The sequence below is a fragment of the Triticum dicoccoides genome, chromosome 7B (genome assembly GCF_002162155.2).
Source record: "Triticum dicoccoides isolate Atlit2015 ecotype Zavitan chromosome 7B, WEW_v2.0, whole genome shotgun sequence".
In the NCBI taxonomy this organism is placed as follows: domain Eukaryota; kingdom Viridiplantae; phylum Streptophyta; class Magnoliopsida; order Poales; family Poaceae; genus Triticum; species Triticum dicoccoides.
Genome location: NC_041393.1, coordinates 232,755,689 through 232,769,244, shown reverse-complemented (window position 1 = coordinate 232,769,244; position 13,556 = coordinate 232,755,689).

Here is a 13,556-nt window from a genome sequence, read left to right as displayed (position 1 = left end):
TATTTATGAAGTGACCCAGGAGACAAGCATGACACCCACACAATGCCCTCATGTCCACCACATAGCTTAGATAGTAAGCTAGCCCCACACTACATATAGCCATCCATCCATCCAGACACTCTCATGCACACACTCATTCGGCCAGAGGCCACGACCATCACGCCACTAGCTAGCTAGCTCATTGCTACTACTCTCAGTCCAATACAGCTCCAGGAGCACTTTGTAGTGCCCGATGTACACCCCAGATATATACTCAGACATGCAGGAGTAGGGGTATTATCTCTTCGGAGAGCCCCGAACCTGGGTAAACTAGCGCGTGCTACTCGCATACCCGTCCCCGAATATTCCGGCAGCAGTCTTGCCCTCACACGAAGCCACCTTGTGGCATATGTCATCTAGCACCCCCGTAAGAATACCACGACATTTGACGCCCACCGTGGGGCGGTACTATGCTACCGCGCTGCTGCTGGTTTTGCAGTCCGGGCGGGACCATCTTTGTCTTCACCGCCGCGGCGTCGCGCCGTCTCTCCGATAGCGGTCGGGGGCTCGACATCGACATGCCCCCGGAGTAGCCGCGAGGGCGGCGCGTCCTTGCCGTCGGCCTCACCGTCTTCGTCATCACGGCGACGCCGCTGCCGTCTCTTCGGCACCGGTCGGGGCTCGACATCAGCATTGCCCCCGGCACGACCGTACTGGACGGCGCGTCGTCGTCGTCCGCCCTCGGTCTGCACGCTCGCAGCTCCCCTGTGCTCCGCGGCTATCCCAAGCACCTCTGGTTTCTGTGCATACACTCGTTCGTGCACGGCTAGCTAGCGAACCCGATGGATTCGGATGCAGCAGTGTGCGTACTGGCTTCGCTAGCTAGCTGAGTTCGTGTGCGCGCATGTGACCCGCCGGACGAGTGAGCCTCGTCGTTGCTCCGGCCGGCGACTCCGTCGCTGCGCTGCGTTGTTTCCGTTGCTGCCTACTACCCCACTCATACATTTTCTAGATACAAGTCGTACAATGCTCATATACCACTCCTAAGCTAACCATGCATCAGTCAACCATGGTCAAACCATCAGCCAGACAATATTCAGATAATGGCCATGCACGGCATCGCCTCCGCTCTGCTCCACCCCGGCCCGGGTCACTCCGCGGACGCCCTCACACCTCCGCCCCGCGGCCGGCTCCCGTCCGCGGCTGGCCCTTCCCGCATGCGTTGGGTCCCCGCTTCGGTACCCGTCCCCGCATGCCCGGCCGCCGCGGCCCCGGCTCCCAGCTGCCTCGACCACGCTGACCGGCTCCCGGCTCCGCCCCCGCGCCTCGGCGCAATGTAGCCCGCGCTGAGCCAGCTCCGTCCGCGACCCAGCCGGCCTCCTCCACGCCGCGGCTGCACCCCGCTCGCCGCCTCGCCGTTCCAGCCGGCGCTGCCCGAGCTGCTGCTCCTCCCCTGTGCGCCTCGCCCCGCTCCTTCCGGGTCCGCGCGTCCCGGCGCGTTGCCTTAGCCGCGGCTCTTCCCTGCGGTCGTCCCACCTCACTCACACATGCGCTGACCGCGCCGGCTGCTCGGCTGGGTGCCCATACGTCTGCCCGGCCTCGTCCCGCTCTCAGTGCTTGGGCCGGATCCCCGACGCTGGCCCGCCCTGTGCTGGTTCCTCCCTGTGCCGGCTTCCCCGCACGCCGCCTCGAGCGGGAGGCCTGTCCGCCTCGCCGCTGTGGCCAACCACCGCCGCCCCGGCCGACTGCGGCTCCTGCGCCAGCCGGCCTCGCCTGCTCGCCTGCCTCCGTCAGCGGCGCGGCTCCTCTGCTCCCGCGCCAGCTGCGACGGGCCCGGCCGGCTCCGGCCTCCTCCTCTGCCTGGTCGCGCTCGCGTCCGCCTACCGCGCCTGCAGGCCCCGTTCAGCCTACGCTCGCATCACTGCCTGCCGTTCTCTCGTCCTCGCCAGCACCCGACCTCTCGCGCGCCTGCGCCCCGGGCCGGCTCCTCCTCCGCCCCAGCCGGTGCCCCTCCCCGCGGCCGGATGTGCCGCGCCGCCTCCGCGCTGCACCGTCCGGCTCCCCGCTCGCCCGCTGCCAGCTCCTGTTGTGGCCGACTACCCACACGGGGATGGGCAAAGAAAAGAGCAGAGCCGTGTAAAAGAAAAGAGTCAAGGGCTGTGTGCCCAGCTGCCCAGCCGGCTGGCTGTGAAAAAAATGGAGGGTCCGGCTCGCCGCGTGGAGCCGGACAGAAAGAGAAGAGAGGGCCGGCTGCCCGAGAGTTGGCTGAAAAAGAAAGAAAGAAAGAAATGTGTGTCTGACTGCCAGATGTGCGTTCGACCGCTGACTGCCTGGCCGGCTGCAAAGAGCCCGACTGCTGTGTCGGGGTCCGTCCGCCCAGCCTGCTGAAGAAGACAAAGTAGTCGCCGGGAGATCCAGCCCGACTGCTCAGCAGTCGGCCCGAATCTCGGGGGCTACATCCAGCGGGTGCGCTGACGTGCCCCCGCGAAGAAGAAGACAAAGTAGTTGCCGGGAGATCAGGCCCGACTACTCAACAGTCGGCCCGAATCTCGGGGGCTACACCCAGCGGGTGCGCTAACGCGCCCCCGCGAGGAAGAAGACAAAATAGTTGCCGGGAGATCCGGCCCGACTGCTCAGCAGTCTTCCCGTATCTCAGAGGCTACACCGAGTGGGTGCGCTGACGCGCCCCAACGGAAGATTGCAAGAAACAAAAGCAAGAGACAAGAGAAGAGTTTCGTCCGGCTGCCAGCATCCGGCAGAAAAGAAAAAGAAGAAGAAGGGCGTTGCAAGACGCCTCGCCGCCTGGCCGGTCGAGCCTGACCGGCCGGGACCCCGCTTCGAGCACCCGGGGGCTCGAAGGCCACACCCAACGGGTGCTTCGGCACGCTCCGCGAGCGCCGAGCCGCGCCGGCTGTCTTCGGCAAACTCCGCCTCGGCTACACGAAAATCAATGTGAGCTCCTCACCCGCATATTTTTGCATCACGCAAGCACGGATAACCCCGAGCGATGCTCGGGGGCTATCTCCGCATTTTTATCGCAGTTACACCATTGTTCGCCCCGGTGCCAGCCAGAGTTGGCCCGGGGGCTGGCCGCTTGGCCTGAGACGTTTTTTCCGCAGACGGCTCAGTAGCGTGTGCAGTACCAAAGGCCCACCTCTCAGCCACAGACCGCAGAGAGGCTGTCCGGCTAGCAAGAGAAAAAGCTGGAGGTCACCCCACGCGAAAAAACGTCCGGGAAGAAAAACGCTTCGGGCGACCCGACCGTTCCCTTTATGAGTATCTGCTCGGTTAAATCTGCTCCCAGACTCTGAGTATTGTACACTCCGCTTCACGGCCCACTCTCAGCCACAGACCGCAGAGCGGCTGTCCGGCGAGCGAGAGCACAAGCCAAAAAGCGGAGGGAACATGAAAAAGATTAAGGGGGCTCGGACGAAACCGAGTCGACACCCTCCGCATAAAACCTGCAATGCTAAAAGCAAACATTTGACATATATGCATGGACTAACTTTGTCTTTTTCATGATCATTTCCATGAACACTAGCCAAAAAACCTCCGCCCAACTTTGCCAAGTTGCCCGGAGGCTTGGGGGCTACTGTCGGAGTAATTGGCCATTTGTACCCCGAAGACGGCGAGACAATAATTCAAGACATCGGGGCTAGCAAAGCCCCTCAGTCCGACTGCCCGGCCGCTCCTGCCGGCTCCCCGTCCGACTGCTCCACCCGGCCGGCTACCTGGCCGGCTGCCGACTGCCGACTGCGCCAACCAGCCGGCTGCCAACTGCAGCCCGGCCCGACACCAACGAGACGGCCGTACCCGAGCACTATTCACGTGTCATCTCAGCCATCATGTATAGTGTCACCTGTCCCTGGGCACTATTTATGAAGTGACCCAGGAGACAAGCATGACACCCACACCATGCCCTCATGTCCACCACATAGCTTAGATAGTAAGCTAGCCCCACACTACATATAGCCATCCATCCATCCATCCATCCAGACACTCTCACACACACACTCATTCGGCCAGAGGCCACGGCCATCACACCACTAGCTAGCTAGCTCATTGCTACTACTCTTAGTCCAATGCAGCTCCAGGAGCACTTTGTACTGCCCGATGTACACCCCAGATATATACTCAGACATGCAGGAGTAGGGGTATTATCTCCCCGGAGAGCCCCGAACCTGGGTAAACTAGCGCGTGCTACTCGCATACCCGTCCCCAGATATTCCGGCAGCAGTCTTGCCCTCACATGAAGCCACCTTGTGGCATATGTCGTCTAGCACCCCCCGTGAGAATACCACGACATCAGGACATGGACACGACGACACATCCCAATCCGTCGGTCGTGGCCATGGAAACAAACAACTTGTCACTGTTGCCCGACTCCGTTACACCCTCCTAGTAGAAAGGCATCCTGGATTTGAGCTTTTCGCAAGACGTCACGACATGATGGCCGACTCCCCAGAGCTCCAAATGCATCGGGTGTCCTCGGGCAATGTCGGCTCCTGGCATGCTGATGACCCACAAGTATATGGGGTCAATTGTAGCCTTTTTCGATAAGTAATAGTGTCGAACCCAACGAGGAACAGAAAGAAATGACAAGTGGTTTTCAGCAAGGTAATGTCTGCAAGTGCTAAAATTCTAAGTAGCAGAGTAGTTTGATAGCAAGATAATTTGTAATGAGCAAGTAACGACAGTAGTAACAAAAGTGCAGCAAGGTAGCACAATCCTTTTGAGGCAAAGGACAGGCCAAAATGGTCTCTTATGATAAGCAAAGTGTTTTTGAGGGTACACGGGAATTTCATCTAGTCATTTTCATCAATGTTGGCTTAATTCATGTTCGCTACTTTGATAATTTGGTATGTGGGTGGACCGGTGCTTAGGTGTTGTTCTTACTTGAACAAATCTCCTACTTATGATTAACCCCCTCTCAAGCATCCACAACTACGAGAAAAGTATTAAGAATAAATTCTAACCATATCATTAAACTTTTGGGTCCAATCGGTCCCTTACAGAATAGCGCATAAACTAGGGTTTAAGCTTCTGTCACTCTCGCAACCCATCATCTAATAACTACTCCATAATGCATTCCCTTAGGCCCAAATATGGTGAAGTTTCATGTAGTCAACGTTCACATGACACCACTAAGGGAATCACAACATACATATCATCAAAATATCAAACACACATCAAGTTCACATGATTACTTGCAACATGATTTCTCCCGTGACATCAAGAACAAAAGTAACTACTCACAACTGATAATCATGCTCAAGATCAGAGGGGTATTAAATAGCATAATGGATCTGAACATATAATCTTCCACCAAAAATAAACCATACACTACTAGGGAAAAGTCTATACACAGAATCTTACCAGCAGCGCTCCTCAAAATACCACGCTACTGCTATTTAGCAGCAACGCGTGATATCAAAACGCGCTGCTGAAAGGAAAATAGCAGTAGCGCGTCCACCACAAACTGCGCTACTGCTATAATTGCCATGACCTCGCCCCCCGCTAGTTATAGCAGTAGCGCCCCATACTGAACCGCGCTACTGCTATAGAAGTTAGCAGCAGCGCGCTTCAAAGAAAACCGCTACTGCTAAGATCAGCCCACAAGTTTAGTCCCACCTCGCTCCGTGAACAGGGTGTTTACCACCTTAAATATGTTATTTATGAAACTACCACAATCAGTTGGTCTTCACTGAACTCTATGTGTAAAATTTATGGCCGCAATATGGGTCCTCTCCGGTTCCTACCGGAGAGGACTCATATTGACAATTCAGATTATACACAAAAAGATCATTGATGGCCAATGTATTTTTGCATTGACGTATTTTTTGTATAGTTACACTTAGCAGTAGCGGTTTATATGCAAAGCGCTACTGCTATTCAGATTAGCTGTAGCGTGTTTTGGCAAACGTGCTACAACTATCCCTACCTTATCCCCACGCGCACGACCGGCCCTCACTCACACTCTCATTCTCGCCCGCGTGCCGATAACCGTCGTCGTGCGTCGCCGCCGCCGCCGCCTTCGTCCGTCCGTCGCCGAGGTACTCCCCTCCTTCCGTCCCTCCTTCCTCCTCCTCGCACATCCTCCCTCCGCCTGTGGCCGCTCCTCCCTCCTCCGCTGCCGCCCTCCTCCCTCCGCCTACGGCCGCCCCTCCTCCCTCCACCGACGGCAGCCCTCCTCCCACCGCCCTCGACCTTGCCGCCCCTAGCTACCTCTCCGTCGCCCCCACCCCCTGCCACTAGTTAGTACTAGATTTAGTAGTAGTAGATGTTAATTTAGGGTTCATAGCTAGTACTAGATGTTGCTTAGTTAGTACTAGATTTTTAGTAGTAGTAGATGTTAATTACTAGTAGTGATGGTACTAGTTAACTAGGGCAGTATGATTAATAGTAGTTGTAGTTGAACTACTTTAGTTGTAGTTGAACTAGTTTAGTAAGTAAATTAATAAACTAGTTGAACTAGTTGAATTAATAAAACTAATGTATTTTTAGTAAGATAATTAATATAACTAGTTGAACTACTTTATTTTTAGAAAGAACTAGTTTTTTTTCTATTTGTAGTAAGTTTATATTTAGTAAGAACTAGTTGAATTAATAAAACTAGTTGAACATGTCATATTTGTTGTTATTTTTTAGTTTAAGAAATTATTCGGGATGTATTAGTGATAACTTATACGGTTTCAGGTGACCACCGTTGTCCCCATCACCGACCCCCTCCGACATCCCCGCCGTTGTCCCAGTCACCGACCCCCTCCGACATCAAGGTGAGACCAGCCAAATATCCTTGTATATCTTGTGTTGTTGCTCAAATAGGATATGTGGTTGCCCAAGTGGCCGTTTATGTTCAGTTTACATCTCCAAGTGGCCTATGTTTTGCCGGAGTGTTGATTAATTTCTGTTCCGGCAAATTTCAGGCGCTCGATATGTCCTTTTTTAGCAAAGGTCATGCCGGATTTTTTCGTGAATTCTGGCATGACTTGTGCTAGAATATGTACAAGTTTAATCTTTGAATTATGAACATCGGAGATGTCGTACTCGGACGACGACAGTCTCCCGGGGGAGTGTAGCTGGTGACACGATGATCGAGGTATGTGCGATAGGTTCGTTGAGCTGGACGAAGATCGGCGCTTCAGCATTAAGCTCGAGGAGACCTTCGATTGTGAAACAGTACGCAACAACGACAAGTGTTTTTTTCGTAATTAAGCATGACTTCAACTATTTCAATGTCTAATTTTCATATTTTACAATTCAAATAGCTTATCCCATGCCATGTAAGACGCTATGTCTTGGAGAGGATGGGTTTTGAAGACCATGAAAATTTCAAAACAAAGAAAATACACCTAAGGACCCATCATGATATGGATTTTGAAGTAAATCTGTGCAATGGTCAGAGCGTAAACCATTTTGGTTGCCAAAATTGGGAAGCACTTTGCAAAATGTATGGTTTTTATGAGGGTATGATTGTCACCATGGATCTTGGTGATCCTGACATCGAGCAAGACAATATGGACATTTGGGTCCTTGTTGACACGCTTCCGATTGTACCGCTATGTGAGTTTCTCAAACATAGTTATTAACTAATTTATATTGTTTATTTCAAAATAGTTGATAGCTTATTTCCATTAACAACTTATTTTGATTCTTCAAAAACTGTGCGGAAGATGGTAGATAAAACCCACTACACTGATGGCACCGAATTAACGTATAAGGAGAAAAATCATCTGATCGCATTTTGTACTCTTCTTGAGAATTACAATAACTATTATCGAACTCCTCCAAATTATGGTGAATACTTGCCACTAGTGCATGTGTTGAACCGCGGTAACTTCTCTGGAGATACCCTGGTAAGATTTTTTACTATTACGACATCCGTGCATCTTTTGCATACTTCTAAAACTAGTACATCATTGCTAACTACGAAGTTATTATTATGTTTTTCAACAGAAACTCCCGATGGATTGTGTGCCTCATCTGATGTCTCTGAATGGTCGCCTCTCAGTTCTGAACATACTGCCAGGTAAATCTAGGGAGCTCACCTGTGCATATCGGATTTGTAAAACCGGTGAACACATGTTCATCAAAGAATGGAAGAAATGTATGGACATTCGCAAGGAGGTTCTTGGAAGTAACATTCAGCGAAAGGCAAGAATTGGAGACAGGCTAATCTCCATTCTCCATAATGGAGAGTCAGGGGCTATCTTGTTTTTTGCTATTTTACCTTAAAAATGTAGTAGGTCTTAATCGAATGTAGTAGGTCCTATGAGGTACAATATGTTTATTATATGGTAATGTGTTAGAGTTGATAATGAGGAGTACTTGTGATTACGACTAGTGACCAATTTGCTATGTGATGTCATTGATGAAAACGATGATCTTGAGGAGGTGTTATATGACAATGATGTATTATGATGATAAGTTGTTAATGATATGATGATGATGATGATATTATTATATCATTGGATGAAAGAACCGCAGATTAGTTTAGTCCATGGTTCTTTCAACCCGTGATGTGATAACTCATTATGATGTAAAAACAATCTCTAAATTCCTGTTGTATGAAAACTTGTGTAAAGGTGTATGAATACAACATGAAATAAAAAAGAAATAAAATACTAAATAATAGTAGTAGCGCGCGAAAGGAGAAGCGCTACTACTAATTACTAGTAGCGCTGTTCTAAAGAAGCGCTACTACTAAGTCAATTTAGCAGTAGCGTGGATCTAGGCGCGCTATTGCTAAGCTTTAGCTGTAGCGCCTTATCAGTAGCGCTCCTTCCCGCACTACTGATAGGCCTAAACCCGCGCTGCTGCTAGGCTTTTCCCTAGTAGTGATATAGTAATCAACTACAAGATGTAATCAGCACTACTAGTCACCCACAAGCACCAATCTATAGTTCCAGTACAAAGATTGAACACAAGAGATGAACTAGGGTTTGAGATGAGTTGTGCTATTGAAATGTTGATGAATATAGCCCTCCCCAAGATGGGAGAGTTGTTGGTGATGATGATGACGATGATTTCCCCCTCCGGGAGGGAAGTTCCCCCAACGGAATCGCTCCATAGGAGGGCAAAAGTGCTTCTGCCTAGGTTCTGCCTCGAGACAGCGGTGCTTCATCCCGGAAGTCCTCCTTATTTTTCTAGGTCAAAATGACTTATATACCAGAAGAGGGGCACCAGAGGTGGGCCTGGGTGAGCACAGCCCACGAGAGCGTGCATGGGAGGTGGGTTGTTCCCATCTGGTGGGCCCCCTCTAGTACTTATTTGCTCCAATATTCCTCAAATATTCCAAAAAATATCCTTGTAAAGTTTTAGCTCATTTGGAGTTGTGCAGAATAGGTAGCCTGACGTAGCTTTTTCAGGTCCAGATTTCCAGCTGCTAGAATTCTCCCCCTTTGTGTATTTCTTGCATATTATGAGAGGAAGGGTCACGTATCGGAGCCTTTAGGCAAGTCCACATACTCAACCATCATTTAGTCTTCTATGATTGCTAACACTCACCGCATACACATGAGCAAAATGTTTCAACTAGACACATAGAAAGATAGGGGCTTATAGTTTTGCCTCCCAACGCATTCACCTCAAGGGTGATGTCAACAATAATAACTCATGCTACCCATATTCAACTGGATATATGTGCCTAGATCTTTCCTCACCACATGATGCTTGCCAAAGGAGAAAATAAAAAGGAATAGAGAGAAGAACTTTGACTCTTGCATGAAAGTAAATACATGAAAGTAAAAGATAGGCCCTTCGCAGAGGGAAGCAGAGGTTGCCATGCGTTTTTTGTTTGTATGCTCAACCCCTTAGTGCAAGAGAACGTCATGTTATATTGCCCCTTATGATGGCAACCTTTATTATGCAGTCTGTCGCTTTTATTCTTCGTCATCACAAGTTTGTACAACGCTCAATTTTCCCTTACACTAAATGATCTTACACTTTTAGAAGCAATTTTTATTGCCCTTTTTGCACTGATGACAACTGACTTGAAGGATCTTACTCAATCCATAGGTAGGTATGGTGGACTCTCACACAAGATTTGGGTTTAAGGGTTTTGGATGCACAAGTAGTATCTCTACTTAGTGCGAATTTTTTGGCTAGCAAAGATAGGGGCAAGCACCACATGTTGAAGGATCTGTGACAATATAACTTCTATGTGAATATGAACAAACATAAATCATTACGTTGTCTTCCTTATCCAACGTCAACAATTTTGGCATATAATATTTTGATGGGTGCTCACAATCACAAAAGATTTCCAGGATAATGTATTTGCATGTGTATCTTCTCTTCCCTTATTAATTCTTTCATGAGTTGCATCATTGATCAATGCTATGTTTGTCAATCTACAATAAAATTTTCTACTTATACTTCTTTTTGTGTAATGTCATCACTTACCGTAAGATTAGCGTATGATCTTTTTCATTTATTTCCTTTTTTTGTTGAAACAAGAAAGTAAAGAAAGCAAAACTCAAATTAAACTTTATTATATATCTCGCACACGATTACAAAGATAGATCACTAAGCAAACTCTCGAAAAGAAAGGATCGAACTAAACTTTTATTCATCTAAAGCAAAAGATAATCATGGATCAAACTAAGAAAAGTAAAGGCAAAAGATAGAAGGAGGTGGTGGTGATGAAGTAGAAGCGATCTTGTCCTTTTTCCTAACTTGTTTCGGAGGTAGAAATTGTCTATAGTCAACTCATCGTTCTCCTCCTCGAGCTTTAGTATCCTCTTGCACAATGCTTCCTTGCTTGCTTTCATGAAGCAAGAAGGGATTGTTTCATCTCCATCCTCTTCATCAGAAAAACATATGTAAGGATAGGTGTCCTTGAAGATATTCTTATCGAAAGGCTGGTAAGAAACCGGGCTCTCCTTCTCAGAATCTTGAGACGACATAATTTCAGATCTGTCAGAAAACATCAAGAAAAGAAAACAGAAGATTTCTCCGTGATACAGAGGTTAACAGGTTCGGGGGGTATATAAAGATTTTTTATCTTGGGGAACAAGCAGAACGGAAGAAAAACGGAGTCTGTAAAGTACCCGAGGTGGGAACAACCCACCGGGGCGCGCCTGGCTTGCCAGACGCGCCCTGGTGTATCGTGCCCACCAGGGTCACTTTCCTGGTAGTTTCTTATTTTCCTATTTTTTAAATATTCCAAAACCGACGAAAAATATTTTTGCATATTTTTCGGAGTCCGTTTACTTACCATATCACGTACCTCCTTTTTTTCATGATGCTGGAGCGATCCGGAAGGTTTCTTTTATGTATTCTTCCGGTGTCATAGTTTGGATAATATTGCTTTCAACACTAATGTGCGTACCTGAGATATAATGTTTTATTCGTTGCCCATTAACAACCTTCAGATTAGTACCTTCAACATTATTTATTTTGATAGCTCTAGATCGATATACTTCCTTGATAACACAGGGTCCTTCCCATTTGAAGAGGAGTTTTCCGGCAAAGAATCTGAAACAAGAGTTGTACAAAAGAACATATTCTCCAACCTTGAACTCACACTTTTGGATTCTTTTGTCATGCCATCTTTTAACTTTTTCTTTGAATAACTTTGCATTTTCATAAGCTTGGGTTCTCCATTCATCTAATGAGCTAATATCAAATAACCTCTTTTCACCAGCAAGTTTGAAATCATAATTGATTTGTTTGATTGCCCAATATGCTTTGTGTTCTAACTCAAGAGGCAAATGACAAGCTTTTCCATAAACCATTTTATAAGGAGACATACCCATAGGGTTTTTATATGTTGTTCTATAAGCCAAAAGTGCATCATCTAATTTCTTAGACCAATTCTTTCGGGACCTATTGACGGTCTTTTGTAAGATTAGTCTTATTTCTCTGTTACTAAGTTCAACTTGACCACTAGACTGAGGATGATAAGGTGATGCAATTCTATGGTTAACATCATACTTAGCAAGCATTTTATGGAAAACACCATGAATAAAGTGTGAAACACCATCAGCCATTAAATATCTAGGGACTCCAAACCTTGGGAAAATAACTTCCTTAAGCATTTTAATAGAGGTGTTGTGATCAGCACTACTGGTTGGAATAGCTTCTGTCCACTTAGTAACATAATAAAAAACAACCGAAATATGAGTATACCCATTAGAGGAAGGAAAATGTCCCATGAAATCAAATCCCCAAACATCAAATGGTTCAACAGCAAGTGAATAATTCATAGGCATTTCTTGAGGCTTACCGATATTACCTATTCTTTGACATTCATCACAAGACAAGACGAACTTACGTGCTTCCTTGAAGAGAGTAGGCCAATAAAAACCAGATTGCAATACCTTATGAGCGATTCTGTCTCCCGCGTGATGTCCTCCATAAGCCTCGGAGTGACATTTCCATAGGATTTGTTCCTGTTCATGCTCAGATACACAACGTCTAATAATACCATCTACTCCTTTATAAAGATGTGGGTCATCCCAAAAGTAACGTCTTAGATCATAGAATAATTTTTTCTTCTATTGGTATGTGAAGCTAGGTGGTATGTATTTAGCAACAATATAATTAGCATAGTCAGCATACCAAGATGTACTATTAGAAACATTTATTGTAGCTAACTGTTCATCAGGAAAACTATCATTAATAGGTTGTGGGTCATCAAGAATATTTTCAAGCCTAGACAAGTTATCACCTACGGGGTTCTCTGCTCCTTTCCTATCAGTGATATGCAAATCAAATTCTTGTAGCAGAACAACCCACCTAATGAGTCTAGGTTTAGCATCTTTCTTTTCCATAAGATATTTTATAGCAGCATGATCGGTGTGAACAATCACCTTAGAATCAACAATGTAGGATCTAAATTTATCACAAGCAAACACCACTGCCAAGAATTCTTTTTCAGTAGTAGCATAATTTCATTGATCACTGTCCAGAGTTTACTAGCATAATGGCTAACATTTAATTTCTTATCAACTCTTTGTCCTAGAACAACACCAACATCATAATCACTAGCATCACACATAATCTCAAAAGGCAAGTTCCAATCAGGTGGTTGAACAACATGTGGAGTAATTAAGGTTTTCTTTAGTGTTTTGAAGGCTTCCAAAGAATCATCATCAAACACAAAAGGAATATCCTTTTGCAAAAGATTTGTAAGAGGCCTAGAAATTTTAGAAAAGTCTTTGATAAACCTCCTATAGAAACCAGCATGACCAAGGAAACTACGAATACCTTTGATATCTTTAGGATATGGCATTTTCTCAATTGCATCAACCTTGCTTTGTCCACCTCAATTCCTCTTTCAGAAATTTTATGGCCCAAAACGATACCTTTGTTAACCATAAAGTGGCACTTCTCCCAATTCAAGACAAGATTTGTTTGTTCACATCTCTGCAAAACTCGATCAAGATTGCTTAAACAATCATCAAAAGACTTCCCATAAATAGAAAAGTCATCCATGAAAACCTCAACAATATTTTCACAAAAATCAGAGAATATAGCAGTCATACATCTTTGAAAGGTAGCAGCTGCATTGCATAAACCAAAAGGCACACGTCTATAAGCATAAGTTCCAAAAGGACAAGTAAAGGTGGTCT